Source organism: Sarcophilus harrisii, chromosome 2 (assembly GCF_902635505.1).
Source record: "Sarcophilus harrisii chromosome 2, mSarHar1.11, whole genome shotgun sequence".
Taxonomy (NCBI): domain Eukaryota; kingdom Metazoa; phylum Chordata; class Mammalia; order Dasyuromorphia; family Dasyuridae; genus Sarcophilus; species Sarcophilus harrisii.
The window spans coordinates 640,210,643-640,231,017 of record NC_045427.1 but is presented as its reverse complement, the minus strand read 5'-3'; positions in this window follow the sequence as shown (position 1 = coordinate 640,231,017).

The window sequence follows — 20,375 nt, the reverse complement described above, 5'->3', positions numbered from 1 at the left end:
TAATGAAGAGACACAGTGTGGGAGACGGAGGACTAAGTACTTCGGCCACTGGGATGGGGATTGTTATCTACACCATGTTCCACAGAATCCTTCTGATGGATTTCAGGGCTGATGCTTAGTCTCTTTTGTTCACGTCCTAAATGCAAATTTCAGGGACAACTTGGCTTAGACAACAAACCCAGTAGGCTCTTGAGAACACTTGTCTCCATTTGCTGTCCATCAGCCAAGCCAAGCAGTAGCTTGAAGACCAATTGAAAGATTCCTAATTGACTCTTTCTGGCCACAATGTTGCTTCCTATCAATGAGAAAATCAACAATGAGTCTCTGGGTTTTTTTGAGAATCCTTGAAAGGCACTGCATGTGAACTGGGGGGGAAAGGTGGGAGTCCTTAACTTTATCTTCTGATCTTTGTCCTTTTCCCAAAACAAGGTTTTTTTTTTACCCCCATTTTAATGTGAGACATTGAATATATCTTTCTTCTTCTCCAATCATAGCTATCTACATCATCTATGGGAAAGGTTTCAAGAATGGGGTAGTGGGCAGGGTGAGTATGATGTTAGTTCTATAGCAAGTGAAAGGAATAGCCCCTGGTTATTGATTGGGGTTATCACAATTTTGGCCTCAAACAAGAGATGTTTGGTCTATCCTTTCAGTGAAAAGTTGGAGGAATATGGTGTCTGGAATGTTTTCTACACTGTCAGGTGTCTATTTCTCTCTTAGGATTTTTTTTTCTAACAATTCACAGATGATACTTTGATGGATCAAGATGTCAACCATATGGGTTCTTACCCTCTTAAGTATAGCTGACATCCAATTTCCTCAATTTAAAGATGAAGAAATGAAGACACAGATTTGTTAGCTTGCTTATTGAAGGTCACACAACAATGTAGTGGGAGAGTTGGGACTAGAACTTTCCTCTCCTGGCTTAGAAAATGAAATCACTGTCTTAGAAATGAAAGGGTCCAGAGAAGCCATTGAATCCAATCCCTTCATTTTACATATGAGGAGCAAGAAAGATTAAGTATCTTGACCAAAAGCTTTCAAGAAAGTGTCTGAAATGAGATTTGAACCGAGATCTTCTTGACACAGAATCAAGTAAATGAACCACTGCATATTTCCTTCTTGTTTGTTAGCATTTCTACACACTACATCACATTGATACCTAAGTGCATGTTGCCATGAATTGAGAATTTAGGAGAAATTTCAAAATAAATAAAAAACATTAGAAGAAACCTACAAGGAATAGTTAGAATCCATGATACATGGGGAGGTGAGATGGAGGACAACAGATTATATTCTTCATTATTACTTTCAGTTAAAGGTTAAGATTTGGGAAGAGTAAATGTACATTTTTGTTTATTAGAAGAAAACAACTGACTACAAAGATGGCATCGAAGAACATATTTTCTGAATCCTGGGTCAATATGGAGTGTTACGCTTTGAAAACCTATTAATGAAGACTTGGAAATACACATTAGTCAAGAGTCTTAATAATCTGACAAAAGGGGATTTGGATGGAAAATATAAGAAGGGAAAGGAAAATTATGCATGTCTGGGGAATATGACAATGCAGAGGTAGGATGTAGATAGATGAAGGATCTGGGATTTTGCCAGTGTGCAAAATTTCCTGATGTGGAACCCATCTCCCAGTACAAATTACAATGAATCCATAACTTTGGAGATAGGTCCCAGGGAGCCACTTGAAGTACATAAATGCTAAGTGACTTGCCCATAATCACATCACTAGTAAATGTCCAAAGTGGGATCATCGAAAGAATAACAATGGAAGTACTTTGTAAATCAAAGAAGGAAATAAATCAGAAAGGCAGAAATAATATTTACCATCTCAGATACCTAGATATACCAATACATGGGATCAATCAGTCAATAAATATTCATTAAGTGTTTCCTAAGCAAAGAGGCAGTATGCTAAGTACTGGAGGTACAAAGAATGGCAAAAGACAGTCCCTGTTCTCCAAGAGCTCAGTCTAAAGGAGGAGACCACCTGACATCTATAAACAATGACTTTGAATTTAAATCTTCCCTTCACTTTTTAAAATATTAAAGGTAATCCCAAAATTTACTGAAATAAAGCTCATGAAAGGAATATTCCAAAGGAAAGGTGAGCCTTGTTTAATAGAGCGAATGCGGCTTGACTTGAAGCATTTATGACAAGAAGAAATATATATGTAGGAATCAGTGATTCTAAGAGTAAAAGTATGATGGTTGCTAAGAAAGGACAAAAGGAGGGAGAAACTAAAGTAATAGCTTCATAAAGTTATGCTACAAACTGCCAGCCAGATGGAAACATGAAGGTGATGTTTTGATAGAGATAACAAAACTGGGGCAAATTTAAGAGAGAGTAAATGGAGGATTTCAACTTTCCAAACCTCTGCTGGTAGGCTAATTCACTAATTCACTAATCGAATAGCATCTGATACGATCTTGCTTTCCACTTCAGTTAAACAAGCGTAATTGTAATTGTGCTCTAACTTGAACTAGTGAGGAGGGATTGGTTGGCAACCATGGGGACCTAGAGAGAAAATAATCAAGTCGTGTTCCTGCCAACCAAAAAAGGGAATCCTTGGCATATTCTGACATGCACTCTAGACTTTAGGGAAATAAGTATCAAGTGGTTTAGGTGAGGTCTCCAGTGTTCAGTGTGGTTAGCAGAGGAATAGGTAAGAATCAATCCCTGAGGTGAGCAGGGAGAAGGCACTGATAGAGATCAGTAGAGCTCCATGGTTCCACTTTCTGAGGAGGTCATCCAGTATGAAATCCAAGTTATCAAACCCTGAGACCCAGCCTCTGTAGAGATAGGGAACAGTCTCACCTTGCCATATCCTATTAAAAAAATCCCAATTATTTCCCTGAGGTTAAATTTTCCCTATAAAATCTACTTATGAACCATCTCATGGTTGCTGCCTTCCTTTAGATCAATCCGCCATGACACTCTGTTTTCAGGATGTTTTTCCCTTTCCCCTTTCCCCATGCCATGTGGTATCTCTCCTAACTTCACTATGGTTCTCAACCCCACATGTCCTCCTTACAGCTAAAAAACTCTTTTGGGGTATTGGGTCCCTTTCAGGATTTAGCTTGTCAGTTAAGGGTGTGCCCCAACCTTCATGGTGTGTCCTTTTCTACTTGATAATTGTGAATTGAGGAACTTGTCTTTCATATGCTCTCCCACTCTATTTGATATTTACCATTCCTGGTATCCATTGTATCCCTTCATTTCGTCTATAACCCCTTCTCCTAAATAAATCTACCTTTTGCCAAAGAGAATGACCACTAGGAATTCTTCACATGACCAAACCCTAGCGTTGGGTGCCTACCATCATCTGGTGGCTACATCATCTACATCATTTTGGTCCTCAAATCATATCATTTGGTGCCAAATTCCACATTGTAAACCACATCAGTTTGGAGTGAAGAGTTATTGCCTAAGAGGAAAGATGCTCAAGGAAAATGGGGCTACACCTTTGAGAACTGTGCAACTTTGGAGAAGATCCATATATATAAATGAATCACCAGATCATAGATCTAGAACTGAAAGGGGTTTTAGAAATCATCTCACTCAAGTCCCTAATGTTACAGATAAGGAAGCCAAAAGAGGCTAAATGACTTGTTTAGGTTGTACAGTCAAGAAATGTCTTAGGTAGGATTAGAACTCAAGTCAAGACTCTAAAGACTCTTTCCATTATGCCATACAAGGATGGGTTATCTGAAAATCAATCACCTATCAGGGGTCGACTGCTTGGCCAGTTGCCTGTTTCCTTTTTCCATGTTCTCTAGACTGTATGTTGGACTTTGGCTTGGGACTCCTAACCACAGTTTTCTGGTTTTATTTTTCTCAGATCCCTCCCACATTCCAGACTCCCTGATACTTCTGGAATTCTGGCTCAGCTCCCCTGAGTATAGTTTTCTCAGTTCCCCTTCAGGCATCTTCACTTGGCTCCCTCTCAGTAAGTAGTTCAACCAACTTGACATGCTCACCAGCTTAGTTCTCTGACATCTCCTGCTTCTGTTTTGCCAGGACCCCCATCCTAATCACGCTCTACTTCCCCCCACAGAACTCACCGGCTGTCACCATGTGATGCCCCTGGTTCTCCAAAAACTGATCCTCAAGAACAAAATCCTTGGATGCAATGTGAATAATCATACTGAGGAAGGAAAGGGAGAGGTATGTAAAGAGATCAGTGTGGCTACAAAGGGAGCTCCTTTCTGGTCTCAGACTTGGAGTGTACCAAATATGTACATAGAACCAAGGAGGAAGTGAGTGACCCAAATTTCTAAGTCTAAGGTGAAAAATCCAGAAATTACCAAATCCAGAGATTACCAAAAATGCTAAAGAGAAGAATAGTGTCTCTTAAAGCAAAACAAATAAGCAAAAAACTATGGTCAGGAAAAAGCAAAGGAAAATAATGGACCCACTATTTGGGGATAGATCAGGCAATGTTAATAAATGACAAAACCGGATTACTGGACCTAAGGCATATGGGTCTTGCTTCAGGGTACTGAATATTAACATGCAAGTGCAGTTCTTGAATCCTGGCCCATGATCTTTGAAAAACAGTAAATGGAAAGTGATAGAAAAGGTATAGAAATGGATATGGGTAAATGTCAACTTTTCAAATGGGAAATAAGATATATTGTCCATGACTAGAGGCAGGTAATCAGAGGATTGTGTTGCTTGGCTGTGAGCATTCATTGATCACTGAGTACCAACAGATTACTAAGAACAAGACATGTCACATTATACATATTTTCTGATTTTCTTTAACCTCACAAAAATAAGTACTGGTATGATTAACTAGTGTCTTCCAAAATGATATTTAACATCAGAAAACAACTTTGGTTGAATGCCTTGTAGTATTTGAGATTGTTTCAAAGGGGTCATTGACTAGATTTTGAAATGGAAATGGAAAAATAAACTCTTTAGTACCTTAATTAAATAGTCACTTAAGTGAAATTTTTGTCCCTCTTTTTTAGTGTGGGGAAGCAGGAGAAAGACACATTTCTTTTTCTTTTCTTTTCTTTTCTTTTCTTTTTTTTTCTTTTCTTTTCTTTTTTTTTTTTTTTTTTACAATCAATTAAGTCTTCACTCAATATGCACAAATAAAACATCCTTGTGTTGGACAATGTGTTAAGCAATGGGGAGAAAAAGATAAAAGTAAGATTAGGAAGCTTACATTCTAATTAGGGAGACAATGTGTGTGTGTGTGTGTACGTGCACAATAAATACAAAATTATTATTACTACTGTGGAGAGAAAGGGCACTAGCAGATGGGGGAAGGTAGAGGGAGTATTAAGAAAGACTTCAAGTAGAAAGTGGCATTTGGAATGGATTTTGAAAGAAACCAGGGATTCTACAAGCTAGAAATGGAAAAGGATGGGCATTTTAGGTATATAAGGCAACACAAAGGCCAAAAGGAATCAATTTTTAAAAGGCTGAACCAATTATAATAAAGAAATGTGGTGTGATACCATTGTGTTATAAGATATGATGAAAGGGATGGAATCCAAGAAACTGGAGAGGGCTTGTACAGGCATATACAGAGAGAAGTGAGTAGAATCAGGAGTATGATTCATATTATGATTCCAGTATTGTAAAAACTTTGGAATTCTGATCAATATAATGACTACTTGATCTGTCCCCTGATTAAAAAAAAAAATGAGAGACTAAAAGTGCAGAATGAGACATGCATTTTCAGCATATTCAGTTAACTGTTTCCTTTCTAATTGCAGATGCATTGATTTTGTTTGTACCAAAACTTTCCAATTTTATGTAATAAAATTAAAAGTAAAATTTAATCAAATATGGCCAGTTTAATCTATGTTTAATAGTTAAATCTATGATTCTTTCTCCCTCATATCATTATAAGCTCTTTCTCTATCCATAGTTGTAAAAATCATTTTCTTGTTTGTTTCTCCAATTTTTGTGTGTGTGACGTGACTTTCATACCTAAGAGATGTTCCCATTTGGAATTTATTGCAGTGTGTGGTGTGAAATCTTGGTTTAAACATAACTTTTACCAGATTGTTCTCTGGTTTTCACAACAGCTTTTGTCAAACCCTAACCCCAGTAGTTACAGTTTGGGAGCTTATTGAACTCTATGCTATGATTTTCATTTCATTTGGTACATCATCTACCTTATCTCTTCCACCGATCAACTTCTATTTTTAAAGCCAGTACCCAGCAATTTGGATGATTATAGCTTTGCAGTATGGTTTGAGAGCTAACATGGCCAGGTCCCCTTTCTTCCCAGTTTTTTCATCAATTCCTTCAGATCTTGATTCTTTTGTTCCTCCAAACAAATCTAGTTATTTTTTAAATAAGTTTTTTGTAATTAAATGAAGATTGGTTCATCTTCTATAGGCTTCCTGAAAGTATCTCAGGGACAAGAAGAATAAGAATGAGCACCTTATTCTGCTCCACCTTGGTTTTAATGCTTTTCTGATAGATTCAATATTGTTAAAGCTTTTTGCTACATTTACCTTGGAGTTTATGAGTACTTAGTGTGGCAGAACCTATTAAAATGTCTTTTAATCTTTCTGGCATAGCTCTGAAAAGTAGGCATGGCAGTTATTATCATCACCATTTTACAGATAAGGAAACTGAGGCTGAGAGCTGAAGTCAAGTCAATAAACATTTATTAAGCACCTACTATGTGCCAGTTTCAGTCTTAAGTGCTGAGGATACAAAGAAAGGCAAAAATGGCATTTTCCCTCAGGGAGTTCACTGAGAGTCTAATGGGAAAAACCATGTACAAAACAAATGTGTACAAACAAGATATAGACAGATTAAATTGATGATGGTCAACGGAGGGAAGGTTCCAGCCTTAAAGGGATCAGGAAAGACAAAAAGGTGATGGACTAAAATCTTAGCTAAAGTGAGGGTTTTTGTAGGAGGGATTTTAGCTGGAACCTGACAGAAGCTGAGAGATAGAACTGAGGAGGGAGGTGACTTGACCATGAACATAAAGCTGCTAGAAAGTAAATCAGAGGTGGAATTTTAGCTTCGTTCATTGTTCTCCCTTCCCCCCAGCCACAATATCACTTCTAAGATCTGTAGCAAAGGAGACAGACTGGATCTTGCCTCAGTCCTGATTTCCCCCATTAGAGCATAAGCTCCTTGACAGTAGGGACTGTGTTTTAGCTATTTTTGAACCCCCATGCTCTTAGCATGGGGCACATAAAAGGAGCTTAACAATGGTGGTTGATTGATTTGGAATTAAATAATCTGGTTTAAGTCCTAGGACTTTATGAGGATCATATGGGAAAATGCAGAGAAAGCATTTTGCAAACATTTAAGAGTTACAGCAGTGTCAGCTACTATTATTGGGAAATAACGGAATCTTCAAAGAGGCAACATGGCTCAGTAGCTGGTGATCAGGTCTCAGAGCCCAGACTCAGGCATCTGGCTTCAGCTTCTGCCCTGAGCACACACCAGCTGGATTCCTCTCCTCCAGAAAACTTAACCTCTCACTGTCCTGGGCTGGTCTCCAATTCTAAAAGTTCTCATTTGGTGGCTTTTCTGCACTGGTGGAGGGATTTTCCTCCCCAGGGAAATCCCTCTACAGATGGACTCACAGACCTGGACCCAAACATCCCCCCCAGTAAGGATTGGTGGCCCCTGAGTCAGGCCTGGTTGGCAAAATAACATTCTTGCCACTTGTGTGGATTTTCTCATCCCCAAATCACTTTTGGTCATTTGGGGGTAACATATTACAGGGGAAGGACAGGCTATAAAACAATTCTTGGACCTCCTCCCAGAATGCTGACCCTTCACCCATCACCTCCCCGGGGTTTTTGTGAACAAAGGAGTGTCCATGAAGGTGTTTTAGAAAAGTGAGTGATTTCCAGCTTTTCTCAGAGTTGGGAAGAGCAGAAGACTCCAGGCTGGAAGGAACTCTTGCTTAGACTTGCCCAAGGAGGAAGGAACTGAGGCAGAATTCCAACCCGAGTCTTCCTATTCTTCTCATGGACAAAATGAAGTCTGGAGTCGGGAGAATCAGCCTTGGAAGGGACCATGGAGGTCCAGCCCATTTTACTCATGTACTTTCCTTATTGACTCCTAGGCTGAGAAGTGGAAAGTAACCTTTCCAATGTCAGTGCCCAGAGCTGGGTTATGAATCCAGGCCCCTGGGTGCTTTCTACTCTACCTTTTTACTTCTTTTTTTAATTTATTTAATAGCCTTTTATTTACAGGATATATGCATGGGTAATTTCACAGCATTAACAATTGCCAAACCTCTTGTTCCAATTTTTCACCTCTTATCCTACCTTTTTACTTCTAAACCATTGTTAGCTTTGAGGATCATAAGAACATAGACTTAGGAGCGACCTTGGAGCCTCTCAGTGACTTAGAGATCAAACGATTTGCCCAAAGTTGCAGACAATCATTGGAAGAGGCAGGATTTGAACCCAGGTTCTCTGCCGGCTGAGAGAGTGCTCTTCCCACTGTATCACCCCGCCTCCTTAAAACAATCAAGTCAGCACTGGAATTTAGATCTTTCCATTCCTGATCCTGTGTCCTTCCTGCTAGACCAGCCTATTATTTCTTTTACGATTTCCCCTAAGTGTTTCAGCTCCCTTCCTTTCTGATAACTCTCCTCTCATTTGTTCCACTCTGGAAAATTTCAGCCAGGAACATCTGTTTTGAAGTGCTCTGCTCCTTGTTGGATGACAGTGTTTAAATTAAAAAAAAAATTTCTTGCATCTACTTGCTTCCTCCTCCCAGATGTTTTGCACCAGCCCCCTCCCTTTCTCATTTCAATAATTGTGCAAACTCTGGAGGGATCAGCAGCATATTTCTCCCTCCCGGTTCACCCCCAAAATTCTATCCAGGATTCTGCCCAGTCTTCGTCAGCCTGCAGCCAAAGTGAACAGCGTGGTCTGAGAGGATGGGCAGGGAGGAAGAGGAAATCACAATTACTTTTAAAATTGAGGGTGTCCTTGAAGTGCATCCAAAAGGACAGCTGTGGAAGAAGGGACCCTCTAGATGCCTTCAGTTTGGGGGGGTGTGATTTTCTAAATACAACAAAAGATGCTAGCTCTCACCACTAGCCATCCTCATCCCACTTTAGGGTTAAAGATGAGTTCTGTTGGGATGTGGGAAATCACCCCAAGCTTCAGGCTTCTTCCTACTGCTACTTCCTACTTCTATTTCCAGCTAGTTCAGTAGCTCTTACATTGGGGTGCTTCCAAGGTGGTGGAACCCAAGGATCGATGTGGTCATTGTTCTCCTGGTCTTCGCTCTGGTCTTGGCCCAGGAAGGCCCCTGATCTCCTGCAGCTGGAAGTGCCAGCTCTCCTCAGGACCCTGGAACTGCAACCAGGTCCTCTGCTCCCCTGTAACTGAAAGCAAGCACTGGTGATCCTCTTTGCCCCGGAGCACAACCTGGAACTGTGTATGGGTAATGCAACAGGCTCCTGTGCCCCCTGGAATCTCCTTTGACTGTTTAACCCCCTTTCCATCTGGGGGCTGAGAGGTCCCTAGGCTGCTGCTGCTGCTGCTATGGAAACCCACTGCTGCTGCTGAAGATCAAGCATGTACCGTCTAGCCCCCCCAAACCACCCCTTGATGTCATAGACCTCCTGCCAACCTCCTAAGTTGTCTTGAGCTAGAAAAATGTCTCACCCGGAACTTTGGTTGGCTCTGCCACTCCAGAATTTGATTTGATGCATTATTTTTAAGTTGTCTGGAAGGGAATGTTGGGAGAGATCAGTTGAGTCTACTCTGCCATCTTGGCTCTTCACTCCCATCCTCCTGGCAATGTTGAAAGCAGATTTAATAAGAATGGGCAGCTACTTCAGATTTGGATTAAGAATAAAGATTTGAGCATGATTCTTAGCCGACAAACCAGGGTGACCAGAAATCACTGAAGACAACTAGTTGGTTAAATCTGGAGTCAGGAAGACCTGAGTTCAAATCCAGCTTCAGATACTTAATAGCTATTTGATCACTTATCTTTTATCTGCTTCAGTTTCCCCAGTGTAAATGGAGTATAATATCATAGCACCTATGGGTTGTTGCAAGAAACAAAAGAGAATATTTATAAAATACTTAGTACGGTGCTTGGCACATAATAGGTGCTTAATAAATGTTTATTCTCATTGGAAAGCTGGTGGTACCCATGAAATAAATAGAGCCACTAGGATGAGAGTTTGGGCTTATGAAAAGGAATAGATTTTAGTTCTGTTTTGGACATGTTGATTTTGCCCACTAGACCACAGTGATATGGGATTGGAGATGAGGGCTGGATAAAAGAACTGGGAGTCAAATGTGTAAAGAGATGATCATTGTATCTGTGGGAACTGATAAAAGTCTCCAGGAGAAGGAATAAAGAGAGACAAGAAGAAGATTCAGGATAAATCTTTGGAATCAACCCATGGTTAGGGGAGAAGATAAGAAAGTGGAATCAGAAAGAGAGAGAGAAAGAGTAAGAGAGAGAGACAGACAGAGACAGAGAGTCTAAGAGAAAGAAGAATTAGCCAGACAAGAAAGAGGAGGACTAAGGGAGAGAAGGGTCACAAAAAAGGTTGAGAGTACTGAGGGGAAAGGATGGTCAACAGTATAAAATGCTTTAAAAAGGTCACATATCAAAGGTAGGACATCTCTGACATCCTCCAAAGTCCTTTGCTGACTCAGAAGAGAGCAAATTTCAGCCCAGCCATCAACAGTGATCACCAAGAATGAGGTCACCATATTCCAGTTTCAGAAACAATGGATCCAATTGTTCATTTGAATTCCACACCCATTTATTAAGCGAATCATCTCAGCCTTTGAGGAATGTGTATATACAAAGTAAAACAAAGTGATTTCAAGAGAGAAGGGTCATTTCATAAACAAGTTAAAAGAGAAAGGAAGGAGACGGCTTTCATAACAATGTATCCCAGAGAGTTTGTAACCAAGCAAGGGAGAGAGAGACTGTTACAAAAGATAAAATGGATAAAATGGATTTTTGATTACACAAACAAAAGCAAAACAAGTAGCATTAGAAAGGAAAGAGTTGAGGGGAAAATTTTTCCAGCAAATTTATTTAATAAAGAGAAATTATATAAAAAATTGAAGCTATATAGGAAATTATTTCATGATAAATAAGGAATTATTACAAATATATAAAAACAGGCATCAGTCCCCAGTAGAGAGATAGTCAAAGGATATCAATAGGCCATTCTCAAGAGAAGTAAAGCAAGCTATCAATACCATATGAAAAAAAAAATTCCAAATCACCAATAATAATAGAAACACAAATTACATTAGTTCTACCTTACACCCACCATATTGGCAACTGTGACAAAAAAGGAAAAAGACAATTGCTGGAGGGGCTGTGGGAGGATAGGCACATTAATACACTGTTAGTGAAGCAGTGAACTGGGCCAGTTCTTTTGGAAAGCAATTTGGAACTCTGCCCAAAAGCTATTAAACTTTGACCCAGCAATTATACCACTAGCCATGTATTTCGAAGATGTCCCCGGAAAAGGACCCACATGTATAAAAGATTTTACAGTGATATATTTTTAATAGCTAAAAACTGTAAACAATCATTGTTTGGGTAATGGCTGAATGCAATATAATTACATAGTAAGAAATAGAGAAAGGGACAAAATCAGAAAAAACTAGTAAAGACTTTTATGAACTGGTACAAAGTAAAGTGAGAAAAAGCAGGAAAATAATTTATATGATGACGATAATTCTGTAAAAGAAATAAAGACTCCATTCATGACTCTAGAAGCTTGGATGGATGGATAAAATAGTCTAACTGTGTAAAATGGGACATATATCTTCTGCTATAATCATTGGGTGTTTTTGTTTTGCTTGACTACATTCATTTGTTACATGGAAAAGTTTTCATTTACTTCTTTTGAAGAAGAGCGGTAGATGAGGAATGGGACAATGCTCATAGTGAATTGAAATAAAGAGAGAAAGAATCTATGAAATGGTTAAAAAAAATTCACAGAAGACAACAGGAGGAAGTTCCCAAGGGAATATGTCAGATAGAGCAGTGTTGATACTATCATATGAAATTCAATATATGCTTACAAAGTAAATGATAAATAACAGAGACCCAAGGTTTTCTCTACCTTGGTCCTCTCTTCTGGTCTTCTTTGTATGTGTACAGGTTCATGTTTGTGCCTGTGGTTGAGTTCATAAAGTCATAAGAAAATTAAATAATTCTCCAGAGGGAGAGAGCTCTCATGACTAAGGGGTTTGGGGAAAGTTCTCTGTAGGAAGTGGCAGCTTGAGCTATATTGGGAAGAAGGCCACAGAGTCTGAGACAGAGGTAAGAAGAGAGAACATTTCAGGCATGAGGGGACAGCTTCGGCAAAGGCAGGAGAAAAAATGTCATGGGGGAGTTTGGCAGGAAGATGGGAGATAGGGAAGAGACTCATTCCAAAGAAGCATCGAGGAGGAACTGAGGACATCAGTAGGAGGTATGAGAACTTCTCCAGCCCAGAAGCAAGAATGGTGGGGAGAAAGCAAAACATTGTCCTCAAAAAACTTCAGTTTGGTCAAACTTCTGTTTGACCCTGAGTCCTGATCCTGATGGCCGGAGCAGCTCTGTAACTGTGAGGGAATTCAATACTTATAGGATCCACAAAATGGTCAATGTGAGGGCTTTTCTCTCATCTAGCACAAATATTATAACCTTTCTACAGTTATTAAGTATATATTCAGTATAGTTATTAAGAGTTAGTATAGTTTAAAAATCACTTTCCCTGGGGCAATCTGGTGATAAAAACTCTCCCAGCTTAGCTAGGATGGTCCTGAGGACAGACATATTGGCCATACATAAGTCCTTTCCAACTTGGTTGGACCTGTCATAGTTTGTGCTACGCCTTTGAGCATCTGAGGGTGTAACAGGAATGCCAACTCAATCTTAATCAAACATGGGATGCGTCAGCCAAAAAGGCTTGCACTAATTAATGCCCATGGGTGGCTTGTGCTCCTCCGGCTCAGCCTTTGGGGATGTAGGAACAGCCATACCACAAAAAGGTACCAGAGGAGACCTTTTAGTGAAGGTTGTGAGGAAAGTCATTTGTAACATTAAAGTCAATTAATCAGTCAATAAGTGAGCATTTATTTGATATTGTTGTGATTGCTCAATAATTATTCTTAGTGTCCCCATGGACCATAGTATGCTAAGTCCTTCTCTTTTCCACTATTTTTCAAAGTCTGTCCAAATTCATGTTCATTGTTTCTGATACTCTCTATCTATCTCATCTTCTGCTGCCTCATTTTCCTTTTGCTTTTGCTTTCAATATTTCCCAACATCAAGGTTGTTGTTTTTTCCCATGGAATTCCATCTTCTGATTATGGAGCCTAAGTATTTAAGCTTCACTGTCAATATTTGACCTTCCAGTGAATAGCCTGAATTACTTTCTTTAAGTATTGATTAAATTGATTTCCTTGCTATCCAAGAGACTCTCAAAAGTCTTCTCCAGAACAATTGGAAAGCATCAATTCTGTGATACTCAGCTTACCTTACATATTCATTACTACTGGAAAAACCATAGTGTTGACTGTGTGGATCTTTCTTGACAAAGTGATGTCTCTGCTTTTTAGTATGTTGTCCTTGATTTGCCATAGCTTTCCTTCCAAGGAGCAAACATTTTTAAATTTCATGGCTGTAGTTACCATCTTTGAGCCCAAGAATAGAAAATCTGACACTGCCTCCCTTTCTTTTTCCTATATGTCTCTATGTGACAGGACCAGTTACCAAAATCTTAGTTTTTTGGATGTTTTAAGCCAGTGTTTGCAATCTCCTCTTTCACCCTCAGTAAAAAGCTTTTGCATTCTCCTTCACTTTTTGCCATCAAAGTGATATCTGCATATCTAAGATTATTGATATTTTCTTCAGTAACTTTAATTCTGGCTTTTGATTCATCCAGTCTGGCATTTTACATGATGTACTCTGCATTTAAATGACGTAAACAAAGTGACAATAAGCAGCCTTGTTCTATTCTTTTGCCAATCTTAAACCAATCAGTTATTTCTTGTTTGGTTCTAACCTGCATGCAGGTTCCTCTGGGAATATCTAATCTGATACTCCCATCTCTTTGAGGACTTGACACATTATGTCATGATTCACACAGTTAAAGACTTTAGTGTAGCCAATGAAGCAGAAACCGATATTCTGAAACAATCTTGCTTCCTCCAAAATCCAGCAAATGTCGGCAATTTGGTCTCTAGTTCCTCTGCCTCTTTGAAAACCAGTCTGCTCTTCTGGTACTTGTGAGTTCACATACTGCTGAAGCCCAAGTTCATATATTGCAGAATTTTAAGCATAATCTTGCTGGTACATAAACTGAGTGCAATTGTTCAGAGACTTGAACCTTCCTTAGAATTGTCCTTTTTTAGGATTGGGACATAAACTGATTTTTTCCCGTTGTCCCCTGTTGAATTTTCCAAATTTGTTGACATTATATTGAGTACAGCATTTAAAAAACATCATCATTGAGAATTTTAAATATTTTATCTCCACTTCCATCACTCTTCTTTTTAACAAGGTTTCCTAAGGTCCACTTGACATATCTACAGCTGAGCTTATTTTCAGCTTTGGCCCAGTTGCTTCTTTAGTTCTGGTGCTACTTATCCATCCTCTGCTCTTCCCCCACAGAAGATGTGAGACATCTTCTGCTCTGAAGAGTTCATCTCCTCTAGGGTCCTATCTTTGATCATTTTGCTACTATCCATGGGGTTTTCTTTGAAAAGAGATTGGAGTCTCCAAAAATGGTTTGCCATTTCCTTCTCCAATGGAACACTTTTATCAGAAGTCTCCACTACAGTCTGTGAACCTTGGATAATGCTTCAAGCCATAGATCATAATTTCATTGAGCTATACAAGCATCTCTGCCATGACAAGGCAGTGACAGAGGAGGCGGAGCATTAAGTATGTCTTACTGACTAGACATTGTGCGAGACTCTGTCCCATAGAAATCTCCATTGCATAGGTGCATCCTTATCTTACCAATGCAGATTGCAACCCACTCAACCCTAGGATTATAACTTTTGTATGAATTTCTATAATATTTTCAGGTCTATTAAGATATTTTACATACTTCATGTCTTTGATGATAAGCAATAGCAATAAATGTTTGTTGACTGAGCAATCTTCACGAGAACCCTATTGTCGTCTTCTGGACATTTCACAGCTGATCAATTAAAATGTGATGTTCAGAAATGAATATGAACCAGATGAGATTTCATTAGGATAGAATTCAACAGAAGACTTTCGCCTTCTTGGTCCTGGAAGCTCTGCCTTCCTTAAGGCAGCCAAAGATTTCATTAGTTATCCTTCTGGCAATTATATTGAGCTTGTAGTCCACTCACACCCCCAAATCTTTTTCAGTTGTGCTATTGTCTCTATAAATCCAGGAGTATCCAAATCCAGTATTTTCTTAATATACAGTACACTGAAGAAATGGGAGCCAATTCTACTATTTGTCATATGAATGTAGACACTGCATTTTAACATTTTCAATAATAAGTATAAATTTTTATATATAGTTTAAGGTACTTTAAGGTTTGCACATGTATGATCTTGTTGGAATTCACAAAAACCCTGTGAGGTTGGTATTATTATTACTTCTATTTTACATGAGTGCAAAGTGAGACTGAGAAAAGTTAGGCCATTTGCTCAATGTCACATAGCTAGCAAAATGTCTGATGCAGAATGTGAACTCAGGTCTTCTTGTTTTCAAGTCCAGTGCTTAACTCCATCATCAAATGAAACTCAAGGAGCAACAAAGACCAGTGTCATTACACCCCTGATGTGCCCTTTCTAAGAGCATTGATTGAGTATAGAGATAGATAATGTTAGAGATAGGGGCAGATTCTGCATCCAGAAAGGAGACTGTAGGGACTGAATTTGGATCACAACATAGTATTTTCATCTTTTTTATTGTTTGCTTGTTTTTTTTTCTTTCTTATTTTTTCCCTTTTTCATCTGATTTTTCTTGTTCAGCATGATAAATGTGGAAACATGGGTACAAGAATTGCACATGTTTAACATATATTGGATTACTTGTGGTCTAGGGGACATTGTGTGATGACAAAATTATTTTCTCTATTGATGCATTCTAATAGCACAATTTTTATCAGGAAAGAGGTGGGGTTCATGGATTTTTTTTATATTTAAAACTTGAAAAGTTTGGGAACCAGTGGTCCAGAGTTTTGCCTGAAAATCTCTTCTCACCCTCTCCCTCTGTGACACTGTACATGAATGTGTGTGCTGAGACATCTACATTATTTTTCTTCATTAGACTGTGAAGTACCTGAGGACAGGGACTGACTCAGTCTCTCTGTCTCTCAGTCTCTCTGTTTCTGTCTCTGTTTCTCTTAATCTCTCTCTTTCTCTATTTCTGTCTGTCTCTGTCTCTGCCTCTGTCTCTCTGTGTCTGTTTCTCTGCAACTTCTGTGTGTGTGTGTGTGTGTGTGTTTCTTTATCCTTCTCTGTCTCTCTCTCTGACTCTCTGCCTCTGTCTATGTGTCTCTCTTTCTGCCTCTGCCTCTGCTGTCTCTTTGTCTCTCTGTCTCTCTTTCTCTCTGTTGTGTGCCTCTTTATCTTTCTCTGCCTCTCTCTTTGTCTCTCTGCCCCCTCCCTCTTTTTCTCTCTTTCTTTCATCTTGTAACTCCAGCACCTGCTGAAGTGCCAGGTACATAATAGGCATTTCTAATAAATGCTTGTTGATTGATGTTTCTTTCATGTCCCCTGTTTTGCTTCTAAATTCTAATCTTGTTACCAGAGTAACAATCCTGATCTACATCAGAAAACCTTTGGAAAATTATCTTCATCAGAGACGAGGAGGAAAATGACCAAAGGAATAGAAATTCACTTTTGGGCAATGGAGCTCTTCTCAGGGAAAGAGGGTCCTACCCAGCTTAGGGATGAACATAACAGAGCCAGACTTTCCAGAAAGGAGGATGGGCAGAGGGATGAATCAATCCCCAGCATATTGAGATGTGTCCCTGATACTCAAGCAAGATCTTGGTTAGTCATTTCCTGGGAGACATGAAACCTGCACCTCTTTCTCTGGCTCTGAGTAATGCATGTTTGAACTTCATGGACTCTGGGACTGTTTCCTGCTGTTTCTAGAGAAAGGAAGACCAAGCTAGGCACCATATGCAATTGATAAGTTCTGGTGATGTTAATTAAGACATACCCTCATTCCCTAATGTCATCGGCATTGGAAGAAAGGCTAATGCTTGGCGCAGTTCCTTGGATCTCTATCCCAATTGGTGGGTGCTCACTCACCTGATAGGACCATATCTGACTCCAAATAGGCTTCACTTCATTCCCAAGCCATCTCCTCATCAATCCCCAAGCTACTGTTTTCTTAGAGTCTGCCCTTAGCTTTTTTTTTTAATAATAGCTTTTTAATTTTCAAAATATATGCAAAGATAGTTTTCAACATTCACCCAGGCAAAACGTTGCATTCCAAACTTCTATCTCTCCCTGTCCCCCACCTCCTCCCTTACACCACAAAAATCCAATATATGTTAAACATGTGCAATTCTTGTACCCATGTTTCCATATTTATCATGCTGCACAAGAAAAATCAGATGAAAAAGGGAAAAAAATAAGAAAGAAAGAAAAACCAAGCAAACAATAAAAAAGATGAAAATACTATGTTGTGATTCAAATTCAGTCCCTACAGTCTCCTTTCTGGATGCAGAATCTGCCCCTATCTCTAACATTATCTATCTCCATATTCAATGCTCTTAGAAAGGGCACATCAACGAATGTTTGTGGCAGCCCTTTTTGTAGTGGCTAGAAACTGGAAACTGAATGGATGCCCATCAGTTGGAGAATAGCCGAATAAATTATGGTATATGAATATTATGGAATATTATTGTTCCGTAAGAAATGACCAACAGGATGATTTCAGAAAGGCCTGGAGAGACTTACACGAACTGATGCTGAGTGAAATGAGCAGGACCAGGAGATCATTATATACTTCAACAACAATACTAGATGATGACCTGTTCTGATGGATCTGGCCATCCTCAGCAATGAGATCAACCAAATCATTTCCAATGGAGCAGGAATGAACTGAACCAGCTATGCCCAGAAAAAGAACTCTGGGAGATGACTAAAAACCATTACATTGAATTCCCAATCCCTATATTTATGGCCACCTGCATTTTTTATTTCCTTCACAAGCTAATTGTACAATATTTCAGAGTCTGATTCTTTTTGTACAGCAAAATAACGGTTTGGTCATGTATACTTATTGTGTATCTAATTTATATTTTAATATATTTAATATCTACTGGTCATCCTGCCATCTGGGGGAGGAGGTGGGGGGTAAGAGGTGAAAAATTGGAACAAGAGGTTTGGCAATTGATAATGCTGTAAAGTTACCCATGCATATATCCTGTAAATAAAAGGCTATTAAATAAAAAAATAATTAAAAAAAAAAAGAAAGGGCACATCAGAGGTGTAATGACACTGGCCTTAGTTGCTCCTTGAACAAAACTCCATCTCCATATTCCATGCATTTTTACTAAGTGTCCCTTGAAAGAAACTAATAGTATAGTATTATGTTAATAACTAATTATTAATTTGGGATCTACTCTTTTCTTCCTATTTCTGTTAAGAATCAACTCCTGAAAAAAAGTCAGTCTCTGTAGGACATGGCTGAGGGATGAGATTACTCTTAGCCTGCAAAGCCCATGCTTGTTTACTAGGTTAGGCAGGACCCCACCCAACTGGGAAACCAAATTTTTGTATAGAGTATAAACAGAATCCAATCAGGCTGAGTTTTTGTCTGGGGGAAGAACTCCCTGTCTTTGATCTCCTCCACTAGAGTTAGGGCATCCCAGTTCATGAAGGAGAAAATTAGTCAAAGAGGTCCAGATGGAAATGACTTCCTCTGCCTAGATGCTTTGAGGCTGCTAAGTCTCATGAACAAGCTGTTGAGGTTGGGAAAGGGACCCTAAAATTTTGGGGTCATAGACTGGTGTTGCAAGGTATCTCAAAAGAATTTATAGGTTTCCCTCTTTGTAGTGGCCAGAAACTGGAAACTGAGTGGATGCCCATCAGTTGGAGAATGGCTGAATAAATTGTGGTATATGAAAATTATGGAATATTATTGTTCTGTAAGAAATGACCAGCAGGATGATTTCAGAAAGGCCTGGAGAGACTTACACGAACTGATGCTGAATGAAATGAGCAGGACAAGATATCATTATATACTTCAACAACAATACTATATGATGATCAACTCTGATGGACATGGCCCTCTTCAACAATGAGATGAACCAAATCAGTTCCAGTAATGCAGTAATGAATAGAACCAGCTACACCCAGCTGGTTCTTACACAATGAGTGTAAACCACTACATAGAATTCCCAATCCCTCTATTTTTGTCCACCTGCATTTTTTATTTCTTTACAGGTTAATTTTTACATTATTTCAAACTCCAATTCTTCTTGTGAAGCAAAACAACTATATGGACATGTATACATATATTGTATTTAACATATATTTTAACATATTTAACATGTGTATTGGTCTACTTGTCATCTGGGGGAGGGGATGGGAGGAAGGAGTGGAAAAATTGGGACAAAAGGTTTTGCAAATGCCAGTTCTAAAAAATTACCCGTGCATATATCTTGTAAATAAAAAGCTATAAAATAAAAAAAAGAAGGAACAAAAAAAGATTTTGCAGGTTTGAACTCATTTCTCTGATCAAGGGGCAAAGTTTATTGTAATTGTAATGCCAATTACAAGTGGACTAAATTCCAAGAGAATTCAGCAGAGAAACAAAAGCAAGGAGACCCTTTTATCCAGCTTTCTATCATTGACATGCTAATTCCATGGCCCAGAAGAATAGGCTCCAGAATTTGGTTATCACTGAGCACATTATCACTGACCAGATTACTGACCAGTCAGCAATGATTGAGGAGTGGTGTATTTAGAATCAGACAGATTGGGCATGGGAGTTACCTGAAGCAGATTTCAAAGCCAGAACCAAAACCAGAAGATTTAGGATTACTGACTTATTGTTAGAACAGAAGTCCCCCTAAAATTAGGGGACCACAAAATCATTGCTATATTACATCAAAGCCACATTCTCAGCAGGAGTAGATTTCTAGCCCATCTCCTCATTACACGTAGTTCACCCATCAGAGTTGAGTTTCACTTGTCAGGGGTGTGTATATCTGATTTAACTTGATTTTGAAGGCAAACAATGATAATATACAACATGGAGCTCTGTACAATGTAGGTGAACAAGACCAGTTAAGTTCAGGTTAAGACACAGCCACTAGACAAACTTGCTCAAGCATTGCACCTCTCATTTTTTTTTTTCTCTGTTACAGAACTTTGAATGTGTGTAGTTGTGGATACAAAAGTAAAAACA